The 15,289-nt window shown below is 34.9% G+C and overlaps 1 protein-coding gene across 3 annotated transcripts in view; it reads right to left on the reverse strand.

The window, feature by feature from the left end:
• The window catches only part of Dcc (DCC netrin 1 receptor), a 1,055,962-nt gene that overhangs the window by 525,621 nt on the left and 515,052 nt on the right, over nt 1-15,289 (reverse strand). The gene's annotated exons all lie outside the window — the stretch shown is intronic.

Here is a 15,289-nt window from a genome sequence, read left to right on the forward strand (position 1 = left end):
TCCTTTGCATTTCACTAGTTTGATATTCCTATTACGACACAGTTCCCTGGGCCTTCACCCCAGGGATTCAGTTTCAGCACGCTGGGGCAAAGCCAATTAATTTTCATTTCTAAAAGGCTCATGTGTAAGGCCAAAGCTACAGGCCTGAAGACCATGCTTTGGGAAAAACACAAAATTACACAAAATTCTATAATGTTTTATACACATATATACATATATGTATATGCATACACACACACACACACACACATATATATATATATATATATATATATATATGCATACACACATATACATACATTCCACCACCCACCAGAATATTCCCTTGGTTACCCACCTATCTTGGGTTTTTCTACATCTAACTGAACTGTTCCTCTGACTATATATAGGAAAAATAAATGATACCCATTCCAGTTCTCCTTCCTGAAATGACGATAATGAGGATGACAATGAGGATAATACAGGTAATGACAATGAGTCTCAATTTCCTCATCTTTAAAATGGATAAATGAAGATAGAAATAATATCACCAGCATAGATTATTGAGATGATTACCTGAGAAAGGAAGATACTTTGCCTGGTACATCCCGGGTTCCTAATAAATGTGCATTACAAGAACATCAATATGGATGATGATGGCAATATGTCATTAATTCAGGAGATTATTTTTTAGTTTCTGTGGATATAATGGATATAATAATAAAAGAGGTAAGGACTCTGTCCTGGTGGAGTTCACAGTTCACTGAGGAGACAGAAAGCAACACTGGATGAGGAAAGAGATAATAACCGGGGGTAGTGAGTACTACAAAGGACAAACTAACAGTATGGCGGGACAAAGCTCTTGGGAGAGGCCGATTTGGCTAGAAAAGACGCAGACAACTCATAGCACTTGAGCTGGAAGAGAAGTCAGCCTGGGAAGAGCTCATGGAAGAGAATTCCAGACACAGAGTGCTACCCCAACAAATGTCTCAGGACAGGATGTTGTTTAGTGTGTTTAAAGAAAATGCAGGAGCCAATACTGATAGACCCTGGAGTATAAAGGTAGAGGTGATAAAATTAAAAAGATGAAGATACCCAATACCATTGTGGTTTGTAGGATTTGATAAGGGGATTTCAGTTTCATCTATGAAAAATGGAAGTTCTCTGGGAATGCTTATTTTTAGGAAGGTGAATCTCATATTCTGATAATCTGCTCACAAGATCATTCTGGGTGAAAACGGATTACAGGAGAGTAAGAGTGAATGAATGATCACTTAGGAGAGTACTAAGGGACAGATTACAGCAGCCGGGTTAGGGTTAGGGAAGTCAGAAGAAAGACAAGTAACACAGATTTGAAATATATTTTGGAGGTTGAACAATTATAGATTCAATGTAAGGTTTGCAAAATTGAGGACTTAAGACAGATGACTCAGCTTAATATATTGCAACACCAAAAAGCCATATTAATTAAACCAAACTATTTACTTATTTTGACAGTTTTCATATGCATTATTTATGTGAATGAAAAGTATTCCTTATTATATGAAGCTAACTTAATTGTGTACACTTATTTTCTCGGCAATTTTCTTAGTAACTTACAATGTTGATTTTTTAAGAGTCTTTGGTACAGGGAAAATAATGCAGAATGCTTCTTAAAATCCCTCAAGAAACTCTAATATTTTAGCTCAAATTATTTTCTTAAAAATAATACAGCTATGTATGTAATGCTTCATATTAAGCAGATTCTGATTCAGACCAAAGCCCTCTGATAAACAGAACTTTCAAGCACCAAACTTAATTCATCCTGTTCCGTTCTTGATACTTTAGTCCCCACATCCACAACTCTGGTTCATATGTTATGATAAATCTTATTGCCTTGCTTAAATTCTACTATCTATCCTCAAAGTCACCTGTAGCATGCTTTTTGATAAGTTTTTTTCTTCTCCTTGAGTCATTCCAAAATGTCAGGAGGTGTCCAATTGCATGGAAACCTAGAACTTATGACGTAAGATTAACAAGAGTTGATCTTGCTATTCTGTGTTTGAGTAATCAAGGAGAATGCATGTCAACATGCATGTACCTGAGGGTAGTAACAATAATGGTAACCATGTCACTTAATGCAATATCTGTCTTATCCAAGGTAAAGCTGGAGCATCCCCACCCATGGACAATTCCAATGAGCCTAATCCTCATGACATAACAGCTCTGCAGAGTAAGTGCCATTGGCCTATTGTATAGAAGAAGCCCACAGACTCACTGAGGTCTTCATAGCTCCTCCCCCAGTCACAGCATTCAGTGTACCCTAGAGGGGGTTACAGGAGCCCAGTGGGAAACAAGGTAGAGGAGTAAGACATGTGGGTAGAAAGAATGATGAGTCACTACTGTACAAATGTGCCTAATTTTAGGGAGGCATGGATGAGCATAAAGCTCTTAGCAAGGAAAAAAATAAAAAACTAGAGACATACAACTGACATGAAAAAAGAATGAGAACTGACTTATTCCTCTGTTTCTATGGAAAGGAGAGAAAAGGCATTGAGGAGAGAAAAATTCACTGATATCTTCTTCAGAAGCCAAAATTTCATTTATTACTATTTTAAAAAATCAAACAAGGAAAATGTCCCTCTTTCTAGCATATATCTACATAATGACCTCCTTGCATATTCAATCTATCTTCCTGCAAATATCTACATTGTATACTCTTAATTCTGAATATATTTTGCAAGTGAAATTATCATTCTAAAGGAGAAGCACAATGTTATTTGCACAATCCCCACTTCTATCTAACCATCCCTTAAGAATCACACACACACACACACACACACACATACCCCAGCTCACTTAAAATCCTTTTGTTTTCATGCACTGAATTTTTGTGATAAAGTGTCCTTACTGAACACGCAGCAGCCAGATTGACTCACTACTTTTTGAATGTAAGAACATAGGACGGGCAACTGGCTTACATAATCTCATTCCTTAGACTAATTATTTTTATTGCTGGTCCTCTAAAGAAGTGGTGGAGGCAAAATCACAAATGCTTTTTTGTTTATTTGGTTGTTTTTTCTCTTTCTTCTTAGCAGGAGGGAAGTACTGTGTTCTGATTAAAATGGCATCATGTTGCTTCTTACAGAATTTGTAATGGGTCTAAACTCCAAGAACTAAATGACAACTGCTCCCATTAACTGGCAAAAATCCTCTTTTAATTGGGTATGCAGTTTCTATAGAAATGCATAGAGTGAGTTGCAACTGTATATAAACTGGATTGGTATAGCTTTGCTGCTGATATTGCTAGATTCTTCCCCTATAGCACCCCTTTATTTGCAAAATTTAGAGAAAAAAAATAGGTTTGAATCTAGAGCCTTGCTAACTGTACACAACATTTCCCAAGCTTTGCTCGTTAGAAACCCTGCAAAATCCTGCATTTGACAAATTTGTTTAATGAAGCATTTTTCAAACTGGGGTGACCACAGAGAAATTTTTGCTTGTTTTGTCTTTCCTTGTCCACCCCTCGTTTCTTTTTCACTTTTGTTAGAAATATCTAATAATAAAAACAAATTATCTGAACAAGAAGTTTCGTTCTTCCTTTTTATTTGATGTCTCTCTTAATTGCATAATTAAGGAATCTTGAACTTTGACCATTGTATTCACACTGAACTTTTACCCACAGTGAGTTTCATGGGGAGTAACTACCAAAACATTTATTATGGTTTAGAACATCTTGTCATGTCTTAATTGTAGTGCAGTTAAACTGCATGCAATAAGAGTAACAGCTTTTCTGAACAACAATATCATAGATTAAAAGAGATAGAAGGCTTGGAGTCCAAGGATCGGGTACAAAAGATCCTTTTTTCCTCATAAGAATGTTATCTCAGTCTATCTATACTGCTTTAGCAAAATGTCATAAAATGAGTAGTTTATGAGCAACAGAAATTTATCTCTCATAGTTCTGGAGGCTGAAGTCTAAAATCAGGGTGCCAGCATGGTTGGGTTCTGGTGAGGGCCTTCTTCTGAACTGCAGGTGGTGACCTTCTCACTGCATTCTCACACAGTGGAAAGGGCCTGCTAACTCTCTGAGGTCTCTTTTATAAGGACATATTTTCAACCATGAGGATCCACCCTCATGATCAAATCATATCCCCAAAGTCCTACCTCTTAATACTTCAGGGAGTAGGATTTCAATATGTGAATTTTGGGGAATAGACCTCCAGACCAGAGCATTTATAGTATGACTTTCTGTTACACACTGAAACTCAATATTTAGTATGAGAATCCAAAATAAATTTTGAAAGGGAAAAATGTGTATTCTTCACATTTTATTAAATACTTAATCCATGTCAACTAGTATTTTGGAGATATGAAAATGATCAAGATACAACTCCTTCTTTTGAGAAATCAATAATTATAATTATGTAATTATAACTCACTGTATGATTGTTTTGGGGAACTGCCTACCCAGTGGGTTATTAGTGGAATTATAAGGAATTATTGAAGCATTGGATGAGAAAGGGTCACCTCATAGGTGAATGCAATGTCAGATGGAAAGATTGAGGCAGGGTGCATCCATGGCCCAGTGTCAGTATAAGAGAGCAACAAAGCAGAACAAAATAGCCTTTGTGACATAAAACATTTTTAACTCATGTATATGATGATCTTATGCTGCCCTTAGAAGTTCCTCCATGTGGCACTCCATCTAGCCTACTTCTATGAAAGTGGCATACCTCACTCCACACACATGCGCATAAAAATTTTAAAATAATAAAAAGACAAATAATCTTACTAAAAAATGAACAAAGATTGGAATATATATTTCTCCAAGAAAGATACACAAAGGGCAAATAAAAAATTATTGGAAAGATGCCCCAACATGAAAAAGCAAATCAAAACCACAGTGAATTATCATCTCACACAGTAGGATGGCCAGAATCACTCTCAGCTAACACTGGCCTTGGCAAAGATTTAGAAAAATAGCCATACTCATTCAATGCTGATGCAAATGGAAAATTATTTTAACTATTTTGGAAAAACAGTCCTCAAATCATTAAGCAGAATTACTATAGGTACCAGAATTTCTACTTATATCTACCCAAGAGAATTGAAAATATATATCTACACAAAAATGTGTACACAAGTATGTATAAAGCACTATTTATCATGGCCAAAATGTGAAGGTATTCCAAATGCTCATGAACTGATGAATGGGTCAACAAAATATGGTATGTCCATACAATAAAATATTAATTAGAAAAAGGAATGAAGTACTTACTAAGACATGCTACAAGAATGAATCTTGAAAACACTATACTAATGAAATAAGCTGCATAGAAGAACATGTATTCTGATTCCATTCATATGAAATTTGCAGTGTAGGAAAATCTACAAAGACAGGAAATAGAAAAGTGATTGCACAGGAGTGGAAGGCTGACAGGAGAGAAAATGAGGGTGGGGTGACAGCTCAAGGGCATGGGATAGACTTTTCAGGTGATAAAGATGTTTATCACGATGTTGAGAAGGTATCCCACACAAATGTGATTAGACTGAAAATCATTAATTAATACACTTTAAAAGCAAAATTTCACAAATATGAATTATATCTTTAAAATTTTGTTTTGCTTGTATTTTTTTTAAGAAAAGCATTAGGTAAAGAAAATTAATGGATTGTCAATACACATTTGTCAAGTGAGTGAAAAAATGAATCAATCAACATATAAGTGGAAATTTCAAAAGCTTTAAAATAAGTCTGCCACTTCAACTAGGTTTTAAAGTTGTTTGCTCTTTGCCCTTAGGTACACTGCCACCAAGTGGTGGTGGAAGCTTTAGTCTTGCGTGATTTGAGGTGGAGGAAGGTATACTCTGATGATTACCTGCTCAAATATACCAGATTTCTAATAATTTTTAAAAAATCAATAAATCAATAAAAATTTACCTTACTATGTATTAATACTGAAATACTTCACACATAAATGGAACAATGTCCAGACAAATAAACTCAATAAGTATATTAAGAAACATCTAGGAAGAATCTGCTTCATAGTCTTTGAAAATTGGCAGGCAAGACTGCTGCTAATGCTTGCTGTCTTTGATTAAAACACTCCTGTCTAATTCAGCTCGAGTCTCATGACACAGTCAACTTCTTTTGGATGATGTGTAGCTCTGGTTCTTCAAGACAACTTTGGCATGAAATGGCCCTTTGGGCACCTTTTCACCACTGTCAGCAATTCTCCTCTTTCCAAGCCACAGATGGTCAATTCACCTTGCTTAGATTGTTAGGGCTAATTAAAATCATATCCTTAGATTGCCTTTTTAATGCTCTGAATTAGTATATAGTCTCTCCCTTTTCCCTCTGGGGCCTTTTCTTCCTCTCTCATCTAAGAAAGAAAAAATTAGATTCATAACCATCTCAAGGATAAATGCAAAACACTGTCCAAACTGCATTTTCCAACACAAGGTGGGAAGAGAGTAGAGAGCCCAGCATAAAAACCCTAAAATAAATATTTGTGTAGTCAATAAATAAGTCTCATCACCAATCCAACTAGTATTTCCATTACCAGCTGTAACTGGCAAATATAGTACCAAATCATTTTATAACTAACCCGCTGAACTACATTTTTCTTCTTTTAATCCATATATACATTCAACAGAATCTTTTAGACAGTATTTGGGGCAGAGCTTTTGTATACTCTTGTGAGAAACATGACCTCGTTCCAAAAAGTAACAAAGATAAGTTATCTTTACAGTGATGGGAGGAAGCCGCTCACAAATTATTTTTGTTCCCGATTTAATTCTGCCCAGTGTGATTTTAGCAGCCTATATTTGGGATCATATCCCTATACAGTAAAAGGTTTAGCTAATTTCAGTATTATCCATTTGGCAATTAACTTGTGAAGGATAATCAATATAAACTTACCTAATGCACTTCTTTTATGACTATGACCATTAAATGCATATGAATGTGTGGGGGCCTCTTAATAAGGGCAATTATAGATATACATGAAATTTAAAGACTACTACTTAGGCAGAGGTAGTGATGTTGTAAATTCGGGAAAACTCCATTCAAACTAAGAGTTACACATAGTAATAGAAGGATAAATATTATCTTAATTAATGTATTTTATGATACTATTTCCCATTTATGGCTAAGAGCCTAAGGCTAACACCCAATGTTGGTGAGCAAATAAATAAAGGAAATGAACAACTGTGATCACAGGAGATAAGCTGCTGGCTCTCCAAACAACTGGCTGGGTCAGCTCTTCAGTTTTAGCCAAAAAGTTCTGCACATGCTCAGAAAGTAGCAACTAATATTGCATATTCTTCAGCAAAAAGTTATAAAACTAAAGGATATTCAAACAAACAATAATAAAAAGGAATATCAATTTGGAATTAACATGTCTCTATTCCCAGATACATCTGGTAGTTGAAGGTGGTAGGCAAAGACATTTGTTTTTGTACACAGAAATTTGAACTTACAAGCCATATATAAGAATGGATTTAGAAAAAAAAAACAGCTTCTTTATAGTCAAGAGTACATTTACTATTCAAATTGGGATAATTGAGAATATCTAAAATATAATTAGTGCTTCATACTTAGGAATTATTAAATGATAGTGATGGTGATGGTATTGAAGAAAGAGGAGGGAATATCAAATTTACAAGGACTTTGGAATTATTTAAAAATGTACTATGTCAATAGGAAGTTATTTTTGACCCAATGCTAAAAAGGACATATTTTTCCATACACCTGGAAAACTAAGATGGTTGGTACTACCAATATGTAAGCAATGTTGATAATGTATTTCTCCATTGTCACTCATTTCTTTAAAAAAAAAAAAGGATCAAAGGATATTTTTAGGGCATAGAAAGAATCTTGTATAGTACACAGAGTAACTTCTCTGCACAGCTGTGTTAGTCTTCTCTGCCAGTCAACAAAATACCCTGGGCTGAGTAACTTAGGCCATAGAAATGCTTTTCTCTGAGTCTGGAGTCTGGCAGGCCAAGGACAAGGTGCAGCAGTGTGAGTTTCTAGTGAGCCATCCCTCTCTCCTCAGTGTGAAGATGGCACCTTCTCTCTGGTCCTCAGATGACCTCTGCTGTCATTTCTTTCTAGTAAGGATATTATTCTTAGCAGGTAGCCTTTTAAACTGATTTAACTTTGAGAATCTCCTAAAGGTCCTATCTCCACATAGAGTCACATTGGGCTTAACATACAAATTATAAGAGGAGACAATTCAGATCATAAGAGTGGTGCATGAAGAAAACATGACTCTCAATGGAAGGCTAGAAAATATTCAGATAGAAAGATAACATGTTTTATGCACAAATGTTATTGCCTACATTTAAAACTGAGATGCGCCAGACAACAAACCAAGGATTGAGTTACAAAGATAAACAAGTCAGGGCTTCTGTGTCTGAGTATCTTCCTATCTGGCTGGGAGCAGGGGGGGGAGGGGTGGTGGACATGAACAGCAGGGTGAAGAAGCATAGAGGAAAGCAAAACTATAAAATGCTTCACAAATGGATATCACCCTCTGCCACAATCCTAATTTTTGGTCTGTTTCTGGAGATGACTGCCAATAATATGTCTGTGTATCATTTGGACATCATTATAATGATCCTGCATGATTTGGGGGAATTATGAAAGGACCAGTTGTTGTTATATACATTTTGCAGATGAAGAAAATTGGGTCTGGAGAGAGTGCAAGGGATGTTTTAACATTTTTGCTGTTTAGTTGTGTTTTGCTTTGGTCTGTTCGATCCTTGCAACTAGGCTTTAGGCTTCTTGTTAGAACTGGAAGAGACCTTATTTCTTATTTCCCAGAACTCTCAAAGCTGTGCCTTGCTATACTGAATAATTTTTTCCCCTTCCCAATTCTCACCAAGTCCTAAAAGGAGTAATTATCATTCTTAGACAAATGAAGGAATTGAGGATTACATAATGACCAAGTTGAAAATACTAGTAAACTATAACTTGAAAACTTCCATGCTGTTCTCTTGCTCTTAAGATGAAATCCAACCTGACTGGTGGAACACTCAGGACCTACCCATGTTTTCCAGGCTGGTATCAGATTCCCTTGTACCCACAAGCTCCAGTCACATCAAGTCATTTCCTGTTTCCAACCCATGCTCATCTCCAAACCTTCACATACTTCCTTCTGCCCAGAAGGCTAATGCCTACAGCTCCTATTCTCTCATCTTTGCTTTTTCAGGGGTCCTTGTTGCCCCCTTTCCAAATAGTTCCTTGGCTCTTTTAGTCATTGCCATCTTATTGTCTTTTCATCTAACTTTGAGTCCTGGAGCTGCAACATAGACTGCTTGGTATAATGTTCAGGTATAATGTTGCTGTTTTACTAAGAACACTGATTCAGTGGTGTACCTAGGCCTGAAACTTGGACTGTTAGCTCACTATCTAGTTACCATCTTTATTTCTATGCAGAGGTTTTCTCAGCAGAAAATAAGCTATTATTTTGGACTTTTCCACCATTCTAAGCTATAAAATGATGGTTTTTATCAGGGATATTTAACATCCCCCACATCTCTTAATCTATTCTTGTCCTAACTCACTTTTATCTTATTTCTAAATCATTCTGAATAGCTTGGTAATATGTTTATTTGCATAACGAATACATTACTTAATGGTTAATATACTATATGTGTACACACTTTAAAGAATATAGAAATAGGTTTTGAAGATATATTTCTTATAAATATACAATGTGTGTATCATGTGTAAATGTATGCATTATGTGCATGCACATATATATGTATAGTGACATTTCAGCAAGTGACAGACTATAGATATCATTATGGTCCCATGAGATTATAATGGAGACTAAAAGTTGTTTTTGTGTGTGTGTGTGTTTGTTTGTTTGTTTTTAACCTAGTTCAGTTGCAGCTGTTGTAACAGGAACATGACTCCTTATTCACAGAATTGTGGTGATGCTGGGGTAAGAAGCCTACTATGCTGCCAGTAGTAAAAAAATACAATCCCTACAATTATGTATTGTATTTAACTTTGAGAATCTCCTAAAGGTCCTATCTCCACATAGAGTCACATTGGGCTTAACATACAAATTATAAGAGGAGACAATTCAGATCATAAGAGTGGTGCATGAAGAAAACATGACTCTCAATGGAAGGCTAGAAAATATTCAGATAGAAAGATAACATGTTTTATGCACAAATGTTATTGCCTACATTTGTGTAGTCAATAAATAAGTCTCATCACCAATCCAACTAGTATTTCCATTACCAGCTGGAATTCTGGTATAATCTATAATTCATAATAATTATATGAATCTATAATTCATAATAATAATAATAATAATAATAATAATAATTGACTATGTTACTGGTTTGGGTATTTAATAATACTTTTTATTATTATTTTAGAGTATACTAAGTTTACTTATAAAAAAGAAAGTATACTATAAACAGTATGCAGTGTTACATAGACTGTAGTCTCATGTATTTCACATCTACCACAAAGAATCAAGAGACCACACCAAGTGATTGACCTATCCCATTTAGGCTTGTAAAATTAGCCTCTAATGTGTGCTTGACAATGAAATCACTAATTGACACATTTCTCAGAAGGTATCCCCACCACACGACTGTAAATTTCAATATAATTTAGTGTGAATGTGCTGTCATTCTACTTAAAGAACAGTTCTGTGAAAGGTGGGGGTATACTCTACCCTCCTTAAACCATGACAAAAGGGTGGACTGAGGGTTCTTTTCCTTTAAGGAAAGGACTGAAGAGGGGTACACCTGCCTCAAATAACTTCTTCTTAAAGGCACTTTCCTGGGAGAAGTCTAAGCCCAAGTACCATGTGAAGTGGTATAAGCCACTCATAAATAGGAGGACATAGACAATGCTTAGTTTTGGTTTCCTGTTCTCCATTTTGTGCAAAAGGCAAATGTAGGAAACTTAGGTGCATCTTATAAAACCGGTCTATACCAAGGATAGCCAATATTCCTCTAGAATTTGGTAAGGCAAATACTTGAGAAAATCCTCAAATATAGATAAACTACTAATGGCATACATTACATAAAGCTTTAAAGGTAATTCCAGAATACTTTTCAAAATATTAAAAAAATATTTCATTTCTTACTGGTGTTAGGCGTGATGGCTTTCACTGAAGAGCCTTTCCTGAGTGACTTTTCCACCCATTTCCTTCTTCATGTATAGGAACAGTTCACAGGACCCAACAAAGTCAACCACGGTATTGATGAAAGATTAAATACCTTCTTAAAGTATGCATTTCTATATTGATCCAGAAACTGAATCAGTCCAGACATAAAGCAATAGCTGATCTCTTGAATGTTTATTGAGGTTTGTCTTTCTATGTGCATGAAGATGTGTATGTAGGTCAGGATGACCAGATGTAGGAGACAATGAATGGATATATTTCCCCAGTTATAATCAGACTATAATTCTTGAGCCAGACAGCAGGGTACTTTGAAAATATGAATGGATACAATGTCATTCTTTACTTAAAAAAATAAACTAGGTTTAAAGAATGAATAATCATGGCATTAGGGATTTAAACAAAATATTTTCTGGTAACAATCTTCAGACAGCTTCCCTGGGTACCCTTCTCACTAGGACCCTTCCTGTCTTCTATGAGAGATTATCAACTCTGTATGTGTTCATAGATCCAAGGCTTACAAGCAATATGTAAAATGACTTCTTTATATATGTTTTAAACAAGGTTGTCACTAATCTGGTCTAGTATACATTTCTCCAGATGGTTTAATGATTATGAACATTTTAATTTTCATTTTTAGAAGAAGGCAATGTAAATGCTAGGCTTCAAATTATATCTAATTATACTGACTCCTTGAAATTACTGTAAAAGGCAATGACATTTCTCTTTATCTTCTTGGATATAAAATGATGCTCTATTTGAAGTCTGTGTTCATGAAGGTTCACATTCAGAGCCAGTCTAAGTGTAAGAGAGGACCACAGGTTCAAAGGCAAAACAAGAATCTGATAAAATGCATGATTAAAGTTTTATAAGGGCAAGCTTAAATATCTTGTGGGATTTTATGTTATGGAAAATATAAATAGGCTTAAATTTTTAAAGTTATGAAAAATAAATTTTAATAACATTCATAGTGAAGTTTTTTTTTCTCTTCATTGTGTACTTTCTAAAAAGGTAATAAATCCTATTTTCCAAATAAATTCAGTTCAGTTACAGTGACCCTAACTTTACATTAGAAGAGTCAAAGACTATGTCACAGATTTTATTATATCGAAATTCATTTTTAAAGCTAGGGTAAAATAGTTACAACAGTACTCCAACCGCCTCCTGAATTGAATCAAGCTTTCTAGAGTAGTTATAAATCATACAAGGTCTACAGGAGATGTTTGAAATTCATACATGCCCAGTTACCAAGATGATTCTTTAAAAACAAGCAAACAAAAAGGAAAACACTAAGGCCACCAAGATCCAAGATGTAAACATGTCTCTATCTAGTTTCTATTAAATTTGTAATACTTCTAATTTGCACATTCAACATGTAACATATCCACCCGGACAGAAAGTTCATTTAGAATAAAAATGAAAAATCTAAAGGTGACAAAGCCAGCAGTCATAGGAAGAGAGACTTGGCTCAATATTCTACATAGAGCCCACACAATAGTTACTGTTCTTCCTATGTAAGGAAGTTCCTTCAAATCAATGAAAAACAGATGAATATTTGAATAAGTGTGTAAATACTGACAGCAAATTCACAAAATGGAGATGCAAATTCCAATGAGGTTAAAAAAGGAAATTTTAATTTAATAGATATCCAAATTATTATAAGGAGACTCCGGTTATAAAATTGTTAGGTAAGAAAATTTTTGTGGAACGAAATATGCTTTTGTTGTTGTTGTTTTGTTTTGTTTGCAGCAGGGGCAGTACCAGGGATTGAACTCAGGGCCACTCATTCACTGAGCCCTGAGCCACATCCCCAGCCCTATTTTGTATTTTATTTAGAGACAGGGTCTCACTGAGTTGCTTAGCACCTTGCTTTTGCTGAGGCTGGCTTTGAACTTGTGATACTCCTGTCTCACCCTCCAGAGCTGCTGGGATTATAGATGTACGACACTGTGCCCAGCAGAGAAATGCACTCTTTTGATAAGAGGCAAATTCTGGCACTGCTGTTAAAAGTATAAAGACTTTTCAGTTATTTTTCTGAGGATATAAACAAATAAATAAGAAAGATATTAACAATAGTAAGATATTAAGACTATTACAGATATTAAGAATGATTGGGTTAATGTTTTTATTTTTAATAAAATTTAGAAACACAATAATGTCTGACAACTGAAAACTTGAAGAACATACAAATATATATAAGCACACAGAGAAGAAGATACTATGATTTATCCTTAAGTGAATACACAGTTGTAATATGTACATCATCTACATGGAGAAAATGTATGCTATGAGTGAGTGAGTGAGTGTGTGTGTGTGTGTGTGTGTTTCTGAACAGTCCAGGACTATGGATTATGTGTAAGTTTTATCATCTTGATTTTTAAATATGATTTTTATTTTAATTTTCATTCTCCCCCTTTTAAAGTCATAAGCATGTTTTCTTCCCATACCTTCCTGTTATTTTTCTGATTATAAAAATGATGCACACCTTTGCAAAGTACAAGCTACAGTTAAAGAACAAGCAACATTTGATACCAAATTTACCTTTCCTTTGTCCATAGATGGTATGAAAATTGTTTGAGCCTCATTTTCAAAGAATAGTTTTATTCTTTTCTTTCTTGTTTCTTCACTAAACTGTCTACTATCAAGGTTGTTACCATATGTTCTTGTACTTAATGTGACTAACATAACCAATTATTAGCCAAACAGAAATTCAAGAATCATTTCTTGCATATCACAGAAACTTGGGACTCTGGACTCAGACTGCATTAATTTGAACCCTGAGTCTTCCCTTGAGACATTTATTCATCTTTCTGGGCAGAAATGCTCTTATTCATAAAGCAGGGTTGACATTGACACCTAATGTTGGGGTTAGGGTTAGTGACTGCTTCTTCCTCAATCTGACATTTTCTTTCATTCAGAGGAGGCTCCTTTAGGATAAAACTCTTGCTTCCCCAATCCCTTCCCAATATTCACCCTTTCCTGGAGTCAGGAAGGTTAGATTAGGATAAAAGGCACAAATAACCTATCAGATTGAAGTTTGAAGACATCCCTTTCACCTCCTGTTCTCTCTGTGGAATACATCTGACCAAAGAGAATTACTGCCCTCCCAGGCCACTGACCTCTAGGCAATGAACACCATGCTGTCAGGAGCCCTACCACCAGTGACCAGATGAATATGCTTCTCTCACACTGAGAGGAATCACAGGCTCAGTGGCAGAGATTTAAAAAAAATAAAGGTGATATTTGAGTCCCTCTATGTCATAATCTTTTTGTTATTTCTCAATTGGTACAAAATTATTAAACAGAAGCATTGCTATTTAATGGGTTCCAACTTCACAACCCTCATAGGCTACTGTGAAGAGCATATCTTACAATGTTTGTACTAAATAATTGCCATTTCTTGTATATATGGTGTGTGTGTTTATACAGAACATACATAAAAACACATGTATATGTATGTACTGGTTTGTATATGTATGTGCTTATAATTATTTAGAGATAATTTTCATAGTTCATAAAGTAAAAAGTATGCCAATATGTGTGCACATACATGTGTACATACATGTAGGTCTTTGCTGATTTAGTTTATCATCAAAATTCAGCATTGTTAAATGTACGGCTGGAGTACCAGTGAAGCCTTACGTTGTGCATTAATTTGACACAAAATTTGACCTTCTGTATTTGCAAGTAAAAATTTGATTATGTCAATATAAATTCTCTTATTCTGTAAACACACTTGCATTATTATCAGTAATACACATTACAAGATCACTTCTAAGATAAATGTTTAGTGTTAGTATACTTTGACATTAAAAATATGAAAGTCTTGACTTTTCTTTGTTTCACCAAGCTATAAAATATGATTAAATGAAATTGTTGCCATTTTAAAGACAGCTTATATTTTAGTTAAAATAATGTTACCTCTAAATCCAAAGAACTAAAGTCTTTTGCCCATTCTTAGTTTAATATTTCTGGCTTGATGAAAGAAAGAGCAACTCCATTGCCTAATGCCTTATATACATTATTATCCAGGGCACAGTTGAAAGTGTTTTATGAATTAACGTTAAAGCCAAAACAGATGAAGGATAGCATGTTAATATTATGATTCGGGTAAGCATATATAATCAGTTTATGATACCTTTTCATTTCTACTGAAGCCTATGACTTGTCCT

The sequence above is a fragment of the Marmota marmota genome, unplaced genomic scaffold, assembly GCF_001458135.2.
Source record: "Marmota marmota marmota unplaced genomic scaffold, marMar, whole genome shotgun sequence".
NCBI lineage: Eukaryota > Metazoa > Chordata > Mammalia > Rodentia > Sciuridae > Marmota > Marmota marmota.